Here is a 14116-nt window from a genome sequence, read left to right on the forward strand (position 1 = left end):
AACTTGTGAAATCAAAAGGTTATGTGTTCAAACGTAACCATATCCAGACTATCATCTGTACAAAGCTTTTCATACTGCGCTGTGTAAATCTTAATTTCCTGTGTAAATCTACTTGACGTGTCAACATCTAATTAGCCCAATGTGGACATGAAATGAGGGAACGACAAAGAGAGAAAAAAGAAAGCCGGAGAAAAATTAAGCAGGGGAAGGGAGTGGGGGGAGAGTCACCGCCGCCCACCACTGCCTGGCCCTGACACCTTGTGAAGAGTGCTCATTCATCACGCGGCACAGGGCTTGAGCCTCTGTAAATCACTGTGGATAAAGGACGCGCCATAAAGAATGGAATTGTGAAGGTAAGGGTTTTAAATCCCCCTAGATGATCCGAGATAAACACGGCGAGACTTTTGACAGTCCCTCGTTACCGCCACGAGCGAGGAGCTGTCACCGCTCCCTCCTTGCCTTTCATCTCTTGGTAACAGTCTGGCTGCTAATATCCTCAATTATCTCTGCAATATGTTGCTTGGAAAAAGGGAAAGTTCCGAGGAGGCATTCGCACATTTTTAAAGTTTTAATTTGACAGCTTGTGGTGTAATGATGAGTTGCGATGAGGGCAGAGGGAAGCCTGCAGCCCACACCGAGTGTGTGACAAGTGATTGGGCCGGACTGAGAATGGTTTGTGGATGTCAAGACTTTCTGAATCAGATGTCAGGAAGCCAAATAGAAGTTTTGCAGGTTGATGTGGGGGGGAAAAAAAAAAAAGCTCCAAGTTCCTGATTGTAAATGTCAGGGGCATTTCATCTAGTGGCTGTTTTTGGAAGGAAGGCAAATATTTGTTTCATTTCCTTCATCTAAAATCCTTTTTGCAACAAATCTAAATTAAATTCTTCACTCCCCAGATGTTACCTATAACAGTGTCTCATGTAAATGTAACACCTCTGTGGCATTTCCATTCCCTCGGATCAAAGAGAAAAAGGTAATAAAGCAGAGTGTTGCTCGGTGCTTGGCTCTGTTTCCTGAAACCACTACCGTTCGTAAATCCATCCGTTACGTGCGGGAGAAAGAACGGAGGGCATTTGCATAGACAGAGCAGCCGTCCATCTGATAATGATGGCTAAGGCACAGTGCATGATGGAGACACAAAGGGCACCAGAGTGTCGCATGGGGGTCGACTCGCAGGAAATAACCTCCTACCTATGTACCAAGGCAGGTAATTGTCTTTTCCCTCCTTCTTTTTTTTTTCCTAGCCGATATATATACACAGCTTCAACATGGAGGATAAACCAATCGATCATTCCAAGTGTCTCGAGTAATAAGTGAAAGTGATAAATAACAGCTTTGCACTCAGGTTTATGAAATATTGTCCATCCTGCAGGTGTGGATGCGTTATCCAGCGTTCCTGGGCTGAGCTGCCTGGTGTCAGAGCACGTGGGCAGGACTGTGCTGCGACTAATGGGAGGACCCACCCGTGGTGGGACCTCCAACTCCATCGAAGGCTTTGTGCTGCGGCGCAATTAGTACACATAAACGCTACCATAAGGATCAGACGCGGTGTCTCCACGAGGGGGCAACTTAAAAGTTCAAGGTAGTTTACATCGGCGTAGTTGCGTCAATCTTCTTTTGCCGGAGTAATTGCATCAGGTTCATTCAGTTTGAATCAGTATAAGAAGAAGTCAATAGCCTCGGTGGCATAATGACAGAGTACACACTTTCTTGTTCACATTAACAGCTTTTTCTTGATAGATAAAAGTCCCAAATAATGGCTCCTGTGATGGAGTGAAACCAGGATAACAAATTGGCCCTTTGTGATAACAACCCCCCTGTGAGCTTCCAAGGCGTGAGAGATAGTAAGACGGCTTTGAGGAGAGTCAGATCTGCAACAGCTTTGCGCCAGGGGAAAAGCTCCATGCCCTACAGAAGGATGGATAGTGTAGATTTGTAATGGTTCCTCTGCTTTTGACAAAGTAACCCAACCTGCAACCTTCATCCTCATTGGCTGAGTAAAGGGCACTGGCAGAGGAGCTCGCCTGAGATAAGTGAGGTCTGTCGCTCCGGCTGGTAGGTTATAAATTGCGGCTACCTCAATCATGCGCGTGAGACAAGCAAGCTGTCTCCTGTGACAACCCCCTTTTGACTTGACATGCAAAAAAACAAATTGATACAAGGCGGAGAAGGAGGGATTGAAAAGAACGAGGGCTGAGCAGATGTGGGAGGCGATATCTTCCTCCTCAACTTTTATCTAACATTGCGTAATGCATTTAATATTAAATTAAAATGCTGTGCACGCTTCTTTAAAAGAGAAGCAGGGCTGCAGGACAGAGGAGTTGCCAACATCCGCTAATTAAAACCCCACAGATTCTCCCTATTTGTCCAAATTTAGAACAAGGTGTAGCTCTGCTCAACATGCATGAGATGTATAATAATTTGAGACTTCCCCTAACACTACTGTGAGCAAATATTTACAGAAGAGGTTAAATAAAGGTTTTCAAGCAGGTTTAACCCTCTGCAGATAGGTTCGATTTAGGCAAATCACATTTCATTTTTTCCCACTTAAAAGAGTGAAAATTCAGTTCGATTGAAAAGTGCAAATCCGTAGTGTTTTTCCAGCAACAATGTCCCGGTTATTCTGGATAATCAACAGGCCTTCTGTGAACAGATTGGGAGTTTTGACAGTTAATTCTGCAAAAAAAAAGAAGCTCCGATCGAACTTTAAAACGTCGGTTAAATGTTTGATGAGGACATCAAACCAAACGCATCACCTTCCCCGTGTCGGGGTGGTAGCAGAATTCTTAGGAGCAGATATCACAAAACCTCAGACAAGAAAACAATCTGCTCAACTAGATGCTAGTTGTTTGAGCGAACTAACCCTTTAATGCTCCCACACAACCACACTCCACCCACACAGGTGTTTTCACTTTTTAAGCTAATTACACTTTTTCTTTTCGCTGCGTGGGTGCGTACGGACTGCGGAGTGATTGACGTCGCGCTGAAACTTTTGTTTCTCTTCTAAGCTCCTGCTTCAGTGCAATGAGCGTGATGTGCGGGCCCCTTTTTACAGTCCGTGCTGTGCATGTAGTAGCAACAAATACAAAGGCAACGAGTCTCACGGACCGGTGTGTAAGACTGTCATCCATTCCTGCGGGTCGGTACCATCGCTGGACACTTTCTCTGTTGCTAAGTGCTGAAAATAGGGAAGAGTCTTTTTCTGTTATATGTAATGCAAAAGAGATTACGCAACCTCAACTGTGTGTTTTATGTGGGTGTTGCCTTGGAAAAGAACAGTACTTTGTTGATCAAAGTCACTCTGAAATAGTGGAGATATTTGACAGAGGAGTTGGGCTTAGGATATACTGTAGATGTTTCCTTTTAACCCACACTCCTACCGAGTCTGTTCTCGCTCTCGAGAAGCCTTTTTGTTCTTGTTTTGACCGTATGCACAACATTAAATCTGTTGTTATTGCAAACCAAAGGCCAGGCATTAGCTTTTTGGCAAAGTCTCAGACAAGGGTATTAATCACATGACCACAGTTCACTGAACTCTGCCTCCAAATATGAGACTCATTTCTCCTTCCTGGATAATCAACTTAGGGAGAAAAAAAAAAAAAAAAAATCAGATATTTCACCTTGAAACGCTTCATAACTTGCTTGCGGGATTTAAGGCTCGTCATGCTCATGCCTGATTATACCAGACTGAAAGAAAACAAATGAAATAAAAGCAGGGATTCTGCAGCACAGCTTTTCTCAACACAAGCGCACAACTCTGTGCACGCCAACAACTAAATGAATAAATCTACATGAAAGCTCATATTAATTAAAATGTAGTTTTCCTACTTTTAGAGCTGACGGCAGAAGGACAATTTTGGCCTGAACATTCTTGTTCGCCGAAAATTCTGCTCTCCAAACAGAGCATAGATGGGTTTACCGGCCCATTTTCTCTCAAGGCCATCAATCGGCGAGCCGTGTGTAATAACGTCAGGGGATGCGCGACAAGCCCTTTGAGATACTGTGCCTTAATTTGTGCATAGGTAGCATAGTATAGCAGATTATGCGTCTCAATAAAACAAGACCTTACATTCTCATTTAGGCTGTGCTGGATCACTGAGTTTGATTTTTATAGAAGCATCGCTTTCTCAGTTTAGAAGTCAGACAAGTGTTTCTTTGAATATTGCTTGTTTAGTCTTTCTTCGTTTAATACAGTATTCTATTTAAGGGACCTACTTATGAGATGCTGAGTTTCAGCACAATAACCCCCTGTTGAGCACAAAGGATTGTTAAAAGGACAACTCCACTAACATCCACATAAGCACCTCTCACTATGCTATCTAGAATTATAACAGGTCATATATTATGCAGCCTTTTGTTACAGCAGAATGGACTCTGTGAACTGAACTGCCGCTCGTGTCGGTAACCGCTTTTCCCCAGGTTTATCATGCGGTGTGGTGACGCGGTTTCTATTGGTCTTTCGTGAGGTATTGCAGTTCATTCCTCACACGAGGAGGCAATCCAGCCGCATTTAGCTCGGTACGGCATGACAGTTATCTTTATGCCCTGACCGCGGGTCAGGGGTCTGGATTCGGGTTTTGTTGTAGTGGCCGAAGCCTGTCAGGCACTGCTATTATAGCCTTGTTACAAAGCCAAATCCGAGCCTTGTAGGTAGGATTTAAAATGGGGGATGTCTTTTTTTTTTTTCAGAGCAGTAAAAAAAAAAAGTTATTGGAAAAAATGCCTCAAAAGTGCTGTCAAGAAATAAGTCTTCAATTGACAAATTCGTTTGATCGATGTGAAAAGAAGTTGACGTTTCTTACCAAACACTACCGCGGCTTCATTGCAGACTGAAAAAGATGTGGACAGGACGGATACGTTGGTCACTTCCGAGGATTAGATTTACGTAGAAAATAATATAGGCCGCAGTCCTGATGTGCACCGTACGGACCAAGGTGTTTTGAACGTATGTTTTTATTGGCCTGTGTAGCAGAGCTGCGTCCCGAGCCTCTGCCGTACGGCCTACAAAAATAAATAAATTCAATAAAAAGTAAAGTAATTCACATTGTCGTCTGTTGTCCTGGGAAGATAATAACAGTGGAGATGTTTATTCAGAGGCTGTTCTTCCACCAACCACTGATGCTTAGATGTTAGAGGACGGGGGAAGGAAACTTTGCAGCTGAATCTTGCTACATTTCTAGGAAGTGCAGACGTTGTAGACATGCCTTAATAGATACCAGTACAGCTGGAAATCAGAGAAGTGTTTCTTATATGACTGAGTAAAACAAACTCTCCAGGAACAAATTTATTGCTTTTTTTTTTTTCTTTTCATAAACAGTCACACCTACACACAAACACACAGCAGGGTAACAAGATAAACAAATGTCAAACGTGGTCTTCCATTTTTAAAACTTTGGAAAACCCCAATTACTTGGCGAGACTTGAGGAGGAAAAAATGACTATGCATGAAGGTAGCGGGATGTTAGAGGTCAAAGTGGTTCCCTGATGGTTCCGCGTCCTCGTGCTGAGTAAAGCCTCCTCTGTCACCTCCACTGCTGCTCTCCTCTCAAACAACGCTTTGCATTCAATCCTTTCAGGAGAAGCTGTGCCCTTCCTACCAACATACTGATGTTTAATTCATTCCCGCACACCCGGGGGACACTCATAACAACAACAGAAAAAAGACAAGAGGAGAGACAGAGAGAGAGGGAAAAAGAAGAGCAAAGAAATTAGAAGGAGCTAAATGTTTGCTTTGTATTTGCTGTCGGTGGATGTGAAATGAATGACGGGCCCGAACCGAGGAGACTTAAGCCATCTGAGAGGGAGCGTCAGGGGCGAGGGTCTGTAAAGACAAATAAATCCCGATTCCTCCTGTTTTGTTTGACTTGAGGAGTGGATGGGGGCAGTGAAAATGTTGCTGGACGCCTCGGCGTGCTCCCTCTTAATCAGAGGTTGATTAAGCGCACTTTCAGAGGCATGGATTAGGGGGCTCCCCTCAGACTCCGCTAAATTGGTCGGAAGGGAAGGAAGGCAGAGTGTTGAGCGCTGCTGAGGGACTTTTGATGTGTCAGTCAGAGAGTCTGGCATGGTTTGCTTTTATTGACCTTACCATTCTTGATTTGTGACAGATCCCATGGTGCTGGGGTAGGTGGGGAAGGAGCTTGAGAGGTGGGGAAGGTTAGAGGAGATTCAGCTTTTGAAGAATTTCCAAATTCTGCTGATCCAGTGGAGCTGCCACCAGCATGCCTGCAATTCATAACAATGAAGGGCACAGAGCTATGAAGCATTTGCAGTCTAGACGTTTTTTGAAGATTATATTTCTGTCATTTCTGCTTTATTTGACAACAACAGGAAAAAAGATGTGGCAACGGTCCCGGGGCAGATTCGGATCCAGGATGGGTGTACCTGCATGGTGTGCATCTTAGACAACTGATCCAGCAGGAAGTCCTGACCTAGTCTTCTTTTTATTATCTCCATCTTTAATTTAAATCTATAGAAAGCGTTTTACTCATATCATCTTCTGCCTGGCGTTAATGGATTCAACAAAGTACACCAAGCTCAGCTCTAAATATATCTGTCCCCTCTGTATGGACAGTGTGTCATTTATGGATTTATGGTTAATAATAGTCTAATGCTTTTTCCGCTGTCAGACTGGTTTGTAACCCCTTCATAGAAGGAATGGCATTATTCATGTTGCCACGGTGGCACCGCCATTAATGTAATGAGTGAGACGGTTAATGTGATCCCGCTTCAGACACAAAGGGGATCTCTCAACCTGCGCTCCCGCTGCAGACAGGAGACCTCTGCGCCCTACATAACAACGGGACGTGTCATCGCTGATTTATTTTGCCCTTGAACCTCCTAGTGATAGGACCTTGTGGGATAGCCTTTTTAAAAGAAGCGCCCAGAGATGAAATGAACGCTCTGTTCAAAACTATGGGAAGCCGCGCGCTGCGGCCGAAGGCCCTTACAGAGAGCGCTGTAATCTAAAATGTGTTATTTCTCCCGCATAGCGCGGCTCTGGGATGGGCTGATCAGATAGCCCGAGATGAATCTGACTTGACCTGTGAGCAGCATTCACTGCCGGCTCCATTGCTGGCCATGAGAGGAATTTGCAACGGATTCCACATAGATAGAAATCAATTCAAATTCAGTCGAGGCGCTATACTCCGATAAGGCACCGCTACCCCTACATGGAGACTCACAGATTTCATAATGAATAGATAAGGATTAATGTAATTTCAAACTGTCAGCACCTGCCAGATGGTATGTCATCAATGAGATTATCATTGTGCCATGATTTTATTTACAGTCACGAACATAAACAGCCCGGTTCGTTCATGTCCTATCCATAAACATGACTCCATGGTAACCGTCAAGGGAGGTGCATCATTTTCTTCTGTTTTTTTTTTTTTCTCTTCTCCTTTTTCTTTTTTTTAAGAAATGATAATTACAGTGGAGATAGACAGGAAAGTCAGGGGAAAGAGAGAAAGGGGATGACATGCAGCTATGGGCCGGGGGCCAGATTTGAGCCCGGGCCACTGCAGCAAGGACTCAGCCTTGATACATGGTATATGCTTAACCAGGTGCGCTGCCGGTGCGCCCCCCAGAAGCGTTTTAAACAGCCTCATTAACTCAGTCCACTTGCTCATGTAATTAATGTCTGCTTACAATGCAGCGACTATCCGCGATGCAACCCGTGAAGACACACAATAATTATGTGACCATTTGAGTGACACAGATCAAGAGATCGGGAAAACAAATGGAGAAGGCCCGTCCGCAGCCTCGTCAGGAGGGGCAGAGTGCCGGTCTAGGTTAATAGGCATCCCCCAGGGGGGGATTAGCTGGAGTTAAAGAAAGTAAGGAGGGAGGCTTTTGAATCCGGTATAATAACGTCAAATACCATAAAAACCTTCTTTTATAATCTCATTGTCACGGGCCATTTACAAGTTCTTGCTTCCATGCTTTATGAAGTTCCCTACGCAGGCATTAAAAAACACTAAGATCCTGTGAAAGATGAGCTGGACACTCTGTAGTACCATCCAGAAATAGCAAGCCATCTGTTTCCTGCTTTTGCACCAGCCAAACACTGAGCTAGAAACATTCTGAAGCTGACTGAGCCTTGATTGAGGAACAAAGGAGGAGGACAAAAGAGATGCAAACACTACTGTATCTGGAGATACTGCAGGGCCAAAGTCCAAAGCAGGCGTCTGGGTCCTGAAAGTCAGCGCAGGCAGGAAATCTAAGTTCATAAGGGGAATGGCACTTGTAGTGAAGTGGACCTGTGATCGATTGGGATGTGAAGTGGCTTAGCCGTACTTCTGTGTGTCAATAACTTCACCCTCTCCCTCAGCCCTGTGATAAAACAGAGGCTCATGGTACAAAATCTCAGTCTGCGTACACCTGTGAACCTGCCTGTATGATTCCATTTTGATCCTACAACCTTATTTACTTGATCTGTAGCTAATTCCTCTGATCACGCAATCAAAAGTATCCCAACTTTTATTTCAGCGACCGCGAGCCAGGGCACAAGACTGAGAGGAAACAAAGGTTGAATTAGAATGCGCTCCACAGCGCCATAGATTGAGGCAAGGATTTAATTGGCTCCATATCAGGGTTAGATAGCACCGTTGTTGACTTTTGATTAGAAAAAATAAAAGAACAAGGTGACTTGATATTGTGGTGATAAGCAAAAATCCCAACTCGATCACATCAATATGTTTCCCGGGTGCACATAGGTGGCTCACCTTGTAACCAATGACAGTGGCCACAGTGGCTCGCTGGAAGATAGACATCACGGGTTTGCTGGCGAGCGTGCATTGTCATACATTTATTGCTGTGTGTGCAGTGTCTGTTTTTACTTAAAATCGTTCCAGTTGTTCCCGACATACTATTGACTTAGAGGTCAGGCCGACACGAAGGCATAAATTTCTGCAGTGATGTTGGCTGATTCACAGCATGTCACACAGCAGCTCTTCAAAAATAAAGGTCACCTCTGAGCAGCACTTTATGGCTCTATATCTGTTTTATAGACAACCGTGCAGATTCACCACCCTACATTATCGGAATCCGAATCACCTTCGTGCGTTCTTTACCTTGATATAGGACTTTGTTTCAGTGGGAAGCAAACTGTGTATCCCTAGCGTACAGCATACAAGAGGTTGATCGTTTCGGTTTCTAAATTTGCTAAATGCCCACATTATTAGAAGGAGTAGATTTTTTCAAACACATCTCCAGCTAAGGAGGCTAAGTCTTGTGGATCCGCCAACTTGAAACTCAGGTTCACTGCATCATCAGACCGGAGGTATGGATTCTGGAAGACACGTTTAAAGCTCATAATTGGTTGGTCCCATGTGTGGAAAACCTACCTTGGTTCCTGCATCAATAAGACACTGCTGATCTAAGTTTGCAGTAATCGCACAGACATGTCACCAACCAGTCTATGGTTTTTAGTTGGCTATTTCTACAACGTGTGCGTGGCAACTGCAGTATTGCAGGTTTCTTTGTCATGGTTGGGGAAAAGTCATTGTCATGGTTGAATATTTTGAAAAATCCCAAACAGTCATTTTGTCTCAGACGAGACAGTGACCCAAATCCATGGCTCTTGAGTCCGCTGAAAATATAATAACTGTCAAACCAACTGTCTAATCAACAGTTCAAGTTTGATTTCTGTCTGGATTTTTGCATGATTTATTTTTTTATCTGATTTCCCCCGCCCTGTTTTGAATCCTAACCTTGCTTCTAAATTCAATATAGCATATTGGCCAGAATACATTATAAGATCGCTTCTTTTTTCCTCTTCAAAATTGTGTTTGGAAAAAGTGGATGTCATAATATATTTCAAAGCCTATACAGAATGTGTTTTTTTTAAACTCAAACATGACATGCATTTAAAAGATATTAAAGGGTGTTTGATTTAAATTCATCTCCACAAAGTCTTTATCTGAAAACGGATGAGGCCCATACAGAAATAATGAATTACAAAATTTTTGTTTTACGAAAGAAATAAAAAATCCCTCCGTATTCAGGATGTTATACATTTATGCTGTGCACAGGCGAAAACGAAGCAAAAAGCACCATAGTGCAGGACCTTAAACCTACATATTTTATTTTTATTTCATTATATGATCATTTTTTTAATAGCATTCTTTCATACAGTATTCAGAGCCTGTTCCTCCTAAGACTGGTTAACAAAAATGCCGTATAGAGCTACCTTTAAACCGACATTTTAGTTTTATGTTTTTATGGAAGTATTTGTTCATGTGTTAATAGTACTCCTGTAAACAGTATTCAGAGCTTGTTCCTTGGAACACTGGTTAACAAAAATGCCGTTTAGAGCTACTGTGTGGTGCCTAAATCCGGCTTTTGACGTTGCCATATTCCAATTTTGTGTCAGAGTTCTAATGTTTTGATTCCCACTGTCCTTAGTTTATACTTTACATCCACCTGGGTATAATGTCTGCCACCTTTTGCTGCTACGGGACATGTTGATTAGAGGTGGAGCCCTCTGTGACAAGAGTGTGTTGACATTATGTCCCTCTCTCTAAGCTTGTTACCTTTGTGCCCCACGTATTGCGTCACTCGTCCCAAATGCCACTCTATGTGTCTTTAGTTGCGAGCGTATTAGTCTCCATGGAAACTCATTTTATCAATTCTTCATTGGCGCCAAATGACCCTGTACTGTTACTTAGCTTCTCGCTGCTTTGTGTGCAAGTGTTTTCTTTTGGAGATTAAACGTTTGAAGGAAAATTGAGGTCCTGCTGGTTTTATCGCCGGGATACTGAACAAGCATATGTGGAAAATACCAAAGCGTAGTACTGCAAGACATCATTTGAAAACAGATTATGATGTATTTGTTTGCTTCGTGGGGACCAGGGGATAACGGCACGTGCAGCGCCAGGGGTACTGCACAATTTTATCAGGTAGAAACAGGGTGCGGAAGGTGGCACCAAACATATTTTGACTGCTGCTTGATCCTTTATGTGATATTATAGCAAAAAATAAATAAAATGTTCCTGACCCTTTTAACATAACACGATTGACAGCAGAACATTTCTTCAAGTGATCAGACATGAAAACAATGATTTTTATGTAACCGCTTTTTGCTTCCTTTCTAACCAGCTTTTCTCATTTAACAATTTCTGTTTTGGGATTCCCTCTGGAATATATATATATTAACGCTCTGTCTCTCTCCAAAACGTCCACAGATAATAGCTAGAAGGAAGCGCCCGGGAAGGTCAGCCAACAATCCCGCCGTAGGTGCCAAAGTGAAATCTACAGGACTACAATTACTTGGACAGACTGAGGCGGCAGAGCAAAGTGAATGACAGGTAGGAAATAATTCATATGAATCACCTGCTGTATTATGAATAACCACCTGCTGAGAGGACATAGCACGGTCAGTTATCCTCAGAATTGGTTCTGAATAGCCCTTTTGTCATTTGTTGGTAATTGCCTTAATTCTCTTGATAATATAATGAAATTAACCTCCGAGAAAATTTCTTTCTAATGGCATTTATGAGACAAGGTTGAAGTTGACATGCCAGCAGTCACACAATTATATATAGATTATTCTACTCTGCTGCTATTCGGCTTCCTTTTTTGAAGTCGACGCTCCAGAGGAGTCCTTTTCACTGCCACTCATAATTCATAATCTTCATTTTACCAAAACATACCGTGTTGAATCCTACACGAAGGGCATTCTTTAAGAAATTCAGGATGTCTCACATGTACTTTCTATTTGGGATACATCTGACCTTGTAGTGAAGAGACATAAAAGGCTGTCAGTCAAACCCTCATGCTGTCTTTGTTTCCTTGTGGTTGTCATTCTCCAGAGGAGTCAAGCAGCCACTGACTTAAATCTAGTGATTCTATGCTTCTTGCATAATGCTTCTCTGTCCCTCTTTCTACCAAACTCAGCAGCCGCCTCAGGGCAAGGTGGAAAGAAGGTGAAAAAAAAAAAAGAAGCTTTATAGTGGCGTTCGGACGGTTACAGAATGTAATCAAGGGCAGAAGGTGGTTAACTATTTCAGTGTTTTATAACACTGTGATCTTTAAGAGACATCAACCTTTTCTGTCAAACCTTAGGAACAGAGAATAAAGGAAGACGGGTAGGTGCATCTGCTGAAGTCTCCTCACTTTTGGTGGACGGAAATATAAACTATATTACTACACCATTACCATTCATAGTTATTCGATTTTGGACATATTTGTGGAAACGGCGTCGAAGCCTCAAGCCTCTGAATGGGTGTTTCCGATGGCAACTGGTGACTGAAAACCGAGAGCCTTTGTTGCTCGGACTCGCGCTGTGGTGTTCTAGTGACTGGAGAATCATCCCGTATATGCCACCAATCTTGTTACAGAGCGTTTGTTTTGTTCTGTTTTGTATTTTTATCCCCAACAGGTACCGTTAGCATCAGCTAGTAGTGATTTAAGCTGGCTGTCTGTTTACAACATTCACCCGTCGTGCCGATAAATCTGTATTCTCCACCTGGAAAGGGAAGGCTAGTTAGCCTAGCTTTCTAGCATTGGCACTGGTTCCCACTGGCTGTTACTTTTTGTTCGTGTTATTTCAACACCTGCTGAGTTATTGGCAGGTACTAGGTACTCAGTGTTGTGTTTGCCCCACATTAAAGAAAGGAGGAGGGTTACACAGGGTTTCCTATATTGCTTTCTTGGGTTCCATTGTGGTGATGACAGTTGAGCCCCCTCTGTAAACCTCCTTCTGTTGACTAATAATGACAGAGGAGCGTCACACTTAATGACAAGACACTTTGTTCAACAGGAGCCAAAAATGTTTTCAGGCATCCGGCCTGGTCGCACGCAGGTGATCCATTTTAAGGTCACGGGGATTGCATCTGGCAAGGCAATCAGCTGAATAACAATCAATGGGCGTTCAGAATTGGAACAAAGGCAGAAGGCGGAAAACTAGTCCACCACAAAAACAACGTGAGCACCGGCAACTGTCCATCCTTAGGAATCCATCAGATTTCTCCACATATCAAATGTTAATACACATTCTAATCATAAATACACACTATATGGCCAGACAGGTATGGCAGTACCTCTAAGTGTCTACATCAGAAGACAACCTTTATAAAGAAGATTCTTTAGGATCTAAATATACACCGTGACCCCTCTGTCACATGTCACCTGTGGCCTCAGGACTCCGACGGTACTGCCTTTGAATCACGTGACGTCGGAGCATCGTGTTGAAGGTCACAGACGAGGATTAAGAAATGGATAACAACGTTAGCTCCGCAGCTGTTAGGCGGTTGGAATTGAAGTGAGTCCGAAATCCGAAACCTTTGCGCCAAAACTGAAAAATACAAAGTAGAGGGTTAGCAAAAGTAGTGTAAACTATGAGACTCCCACTCAATGACAGGGCTGGACAAGGCCGAGGGAGGTGGGTCGCCCACGTCCGATTACAGGGCGTTAACATCCTATTGCTTAATATAAATGAATGACGTAAAGAAGTCCCAAACGGTTGACTCTATGCAAGGTTCGGGGCGATTTAAAACAGTAAATGGTGTGTTGAGCCATTTTCAACCCACGAAATGCAGATTTTTATTACTTTGGTAAGAAATGTCAACATCAGCACCAGCACTGGTGGGTTTCATCTCTGTGGAGTGTCATATCATTTAGTTCACAGCTCAGAAAACACACTGAGTGTGCAGTAGTTCTTTAATACGCAGAGGTTTTTAATTTTTTCTTCTGCAGTAAAAGATTTGTCCCCATGAGTAATGTTTGAAAACACAGCAGTAAACATGTCCTTGTTTTCATTGAGATCATTTTAGATGGACACGTAGTGTTGATTTTTCATCAAAATCTTTGGTTACCTGTGTTTTTACCGGGATATTTGTGGCTAAAACCTTACTGATATGGCTCCTAATGTGACCGTGGCACTGTGTGTTGGAAGGTAAAACTGAATCCACTACTATCTTCAACACATCATTTTGTGTTTTGGTTTGTGTTTCGTTCTGTTGGCATCTCACACACCGGCGCGTGTTGCCCGAGACGTCTGTGCACGTTGTTGACCGCAGTGTTTCGGGGAATTTCAGACGTTTGTCCGTCTAACCACCAGCTGGCCGACTGACTGAAACCCTCAGCAGAACATCAAACGTCGCAGTATCTCACT

The 14116-nt window shown here is 43.1% G+C and overlaps 1 long non-coding RNA gene across 1 annotated transcript in view; it reads left to right on the plus strand.

Annotated features, from left to right (window-relative positions):
- The first annotated feature begins 3047 nt into the window (after positions 1 to 3047).
- Positions 3048 to 14116, plus strand: part of LOC120788026 — a 43319-nt gene continuing 32250 nt past the window's right edge. Inside the window, exons 1-2 of the long non-coding RNA XR_005707178.1 lie at positions 3048 to 3139; positions 11187 to 11309. This is a non-coding gene — a long non-coding RNA (uncharacterized LOC120788026). The remainder of the gene's footprint in view (positions 3140 to 11186; positions 11310 to 14116) is intronic.

The sequence above is a fragment of the Xiphias gladius genome, chromosome 3 (genome assembly GCF_016859285.1).
Source record: "Xiphias gladius isolate SHS-SW01 ecotype Sanya breed wild chromosome 3, ASM1685928v1, whole genome shotgun sequence".
Taxonomy (NCBI): Eukaryota; Metazoa; Chordata; class Actinopteri; order Istiophoriformes; family Xiphiidae; genus Xiphias; species Xiphias gladius.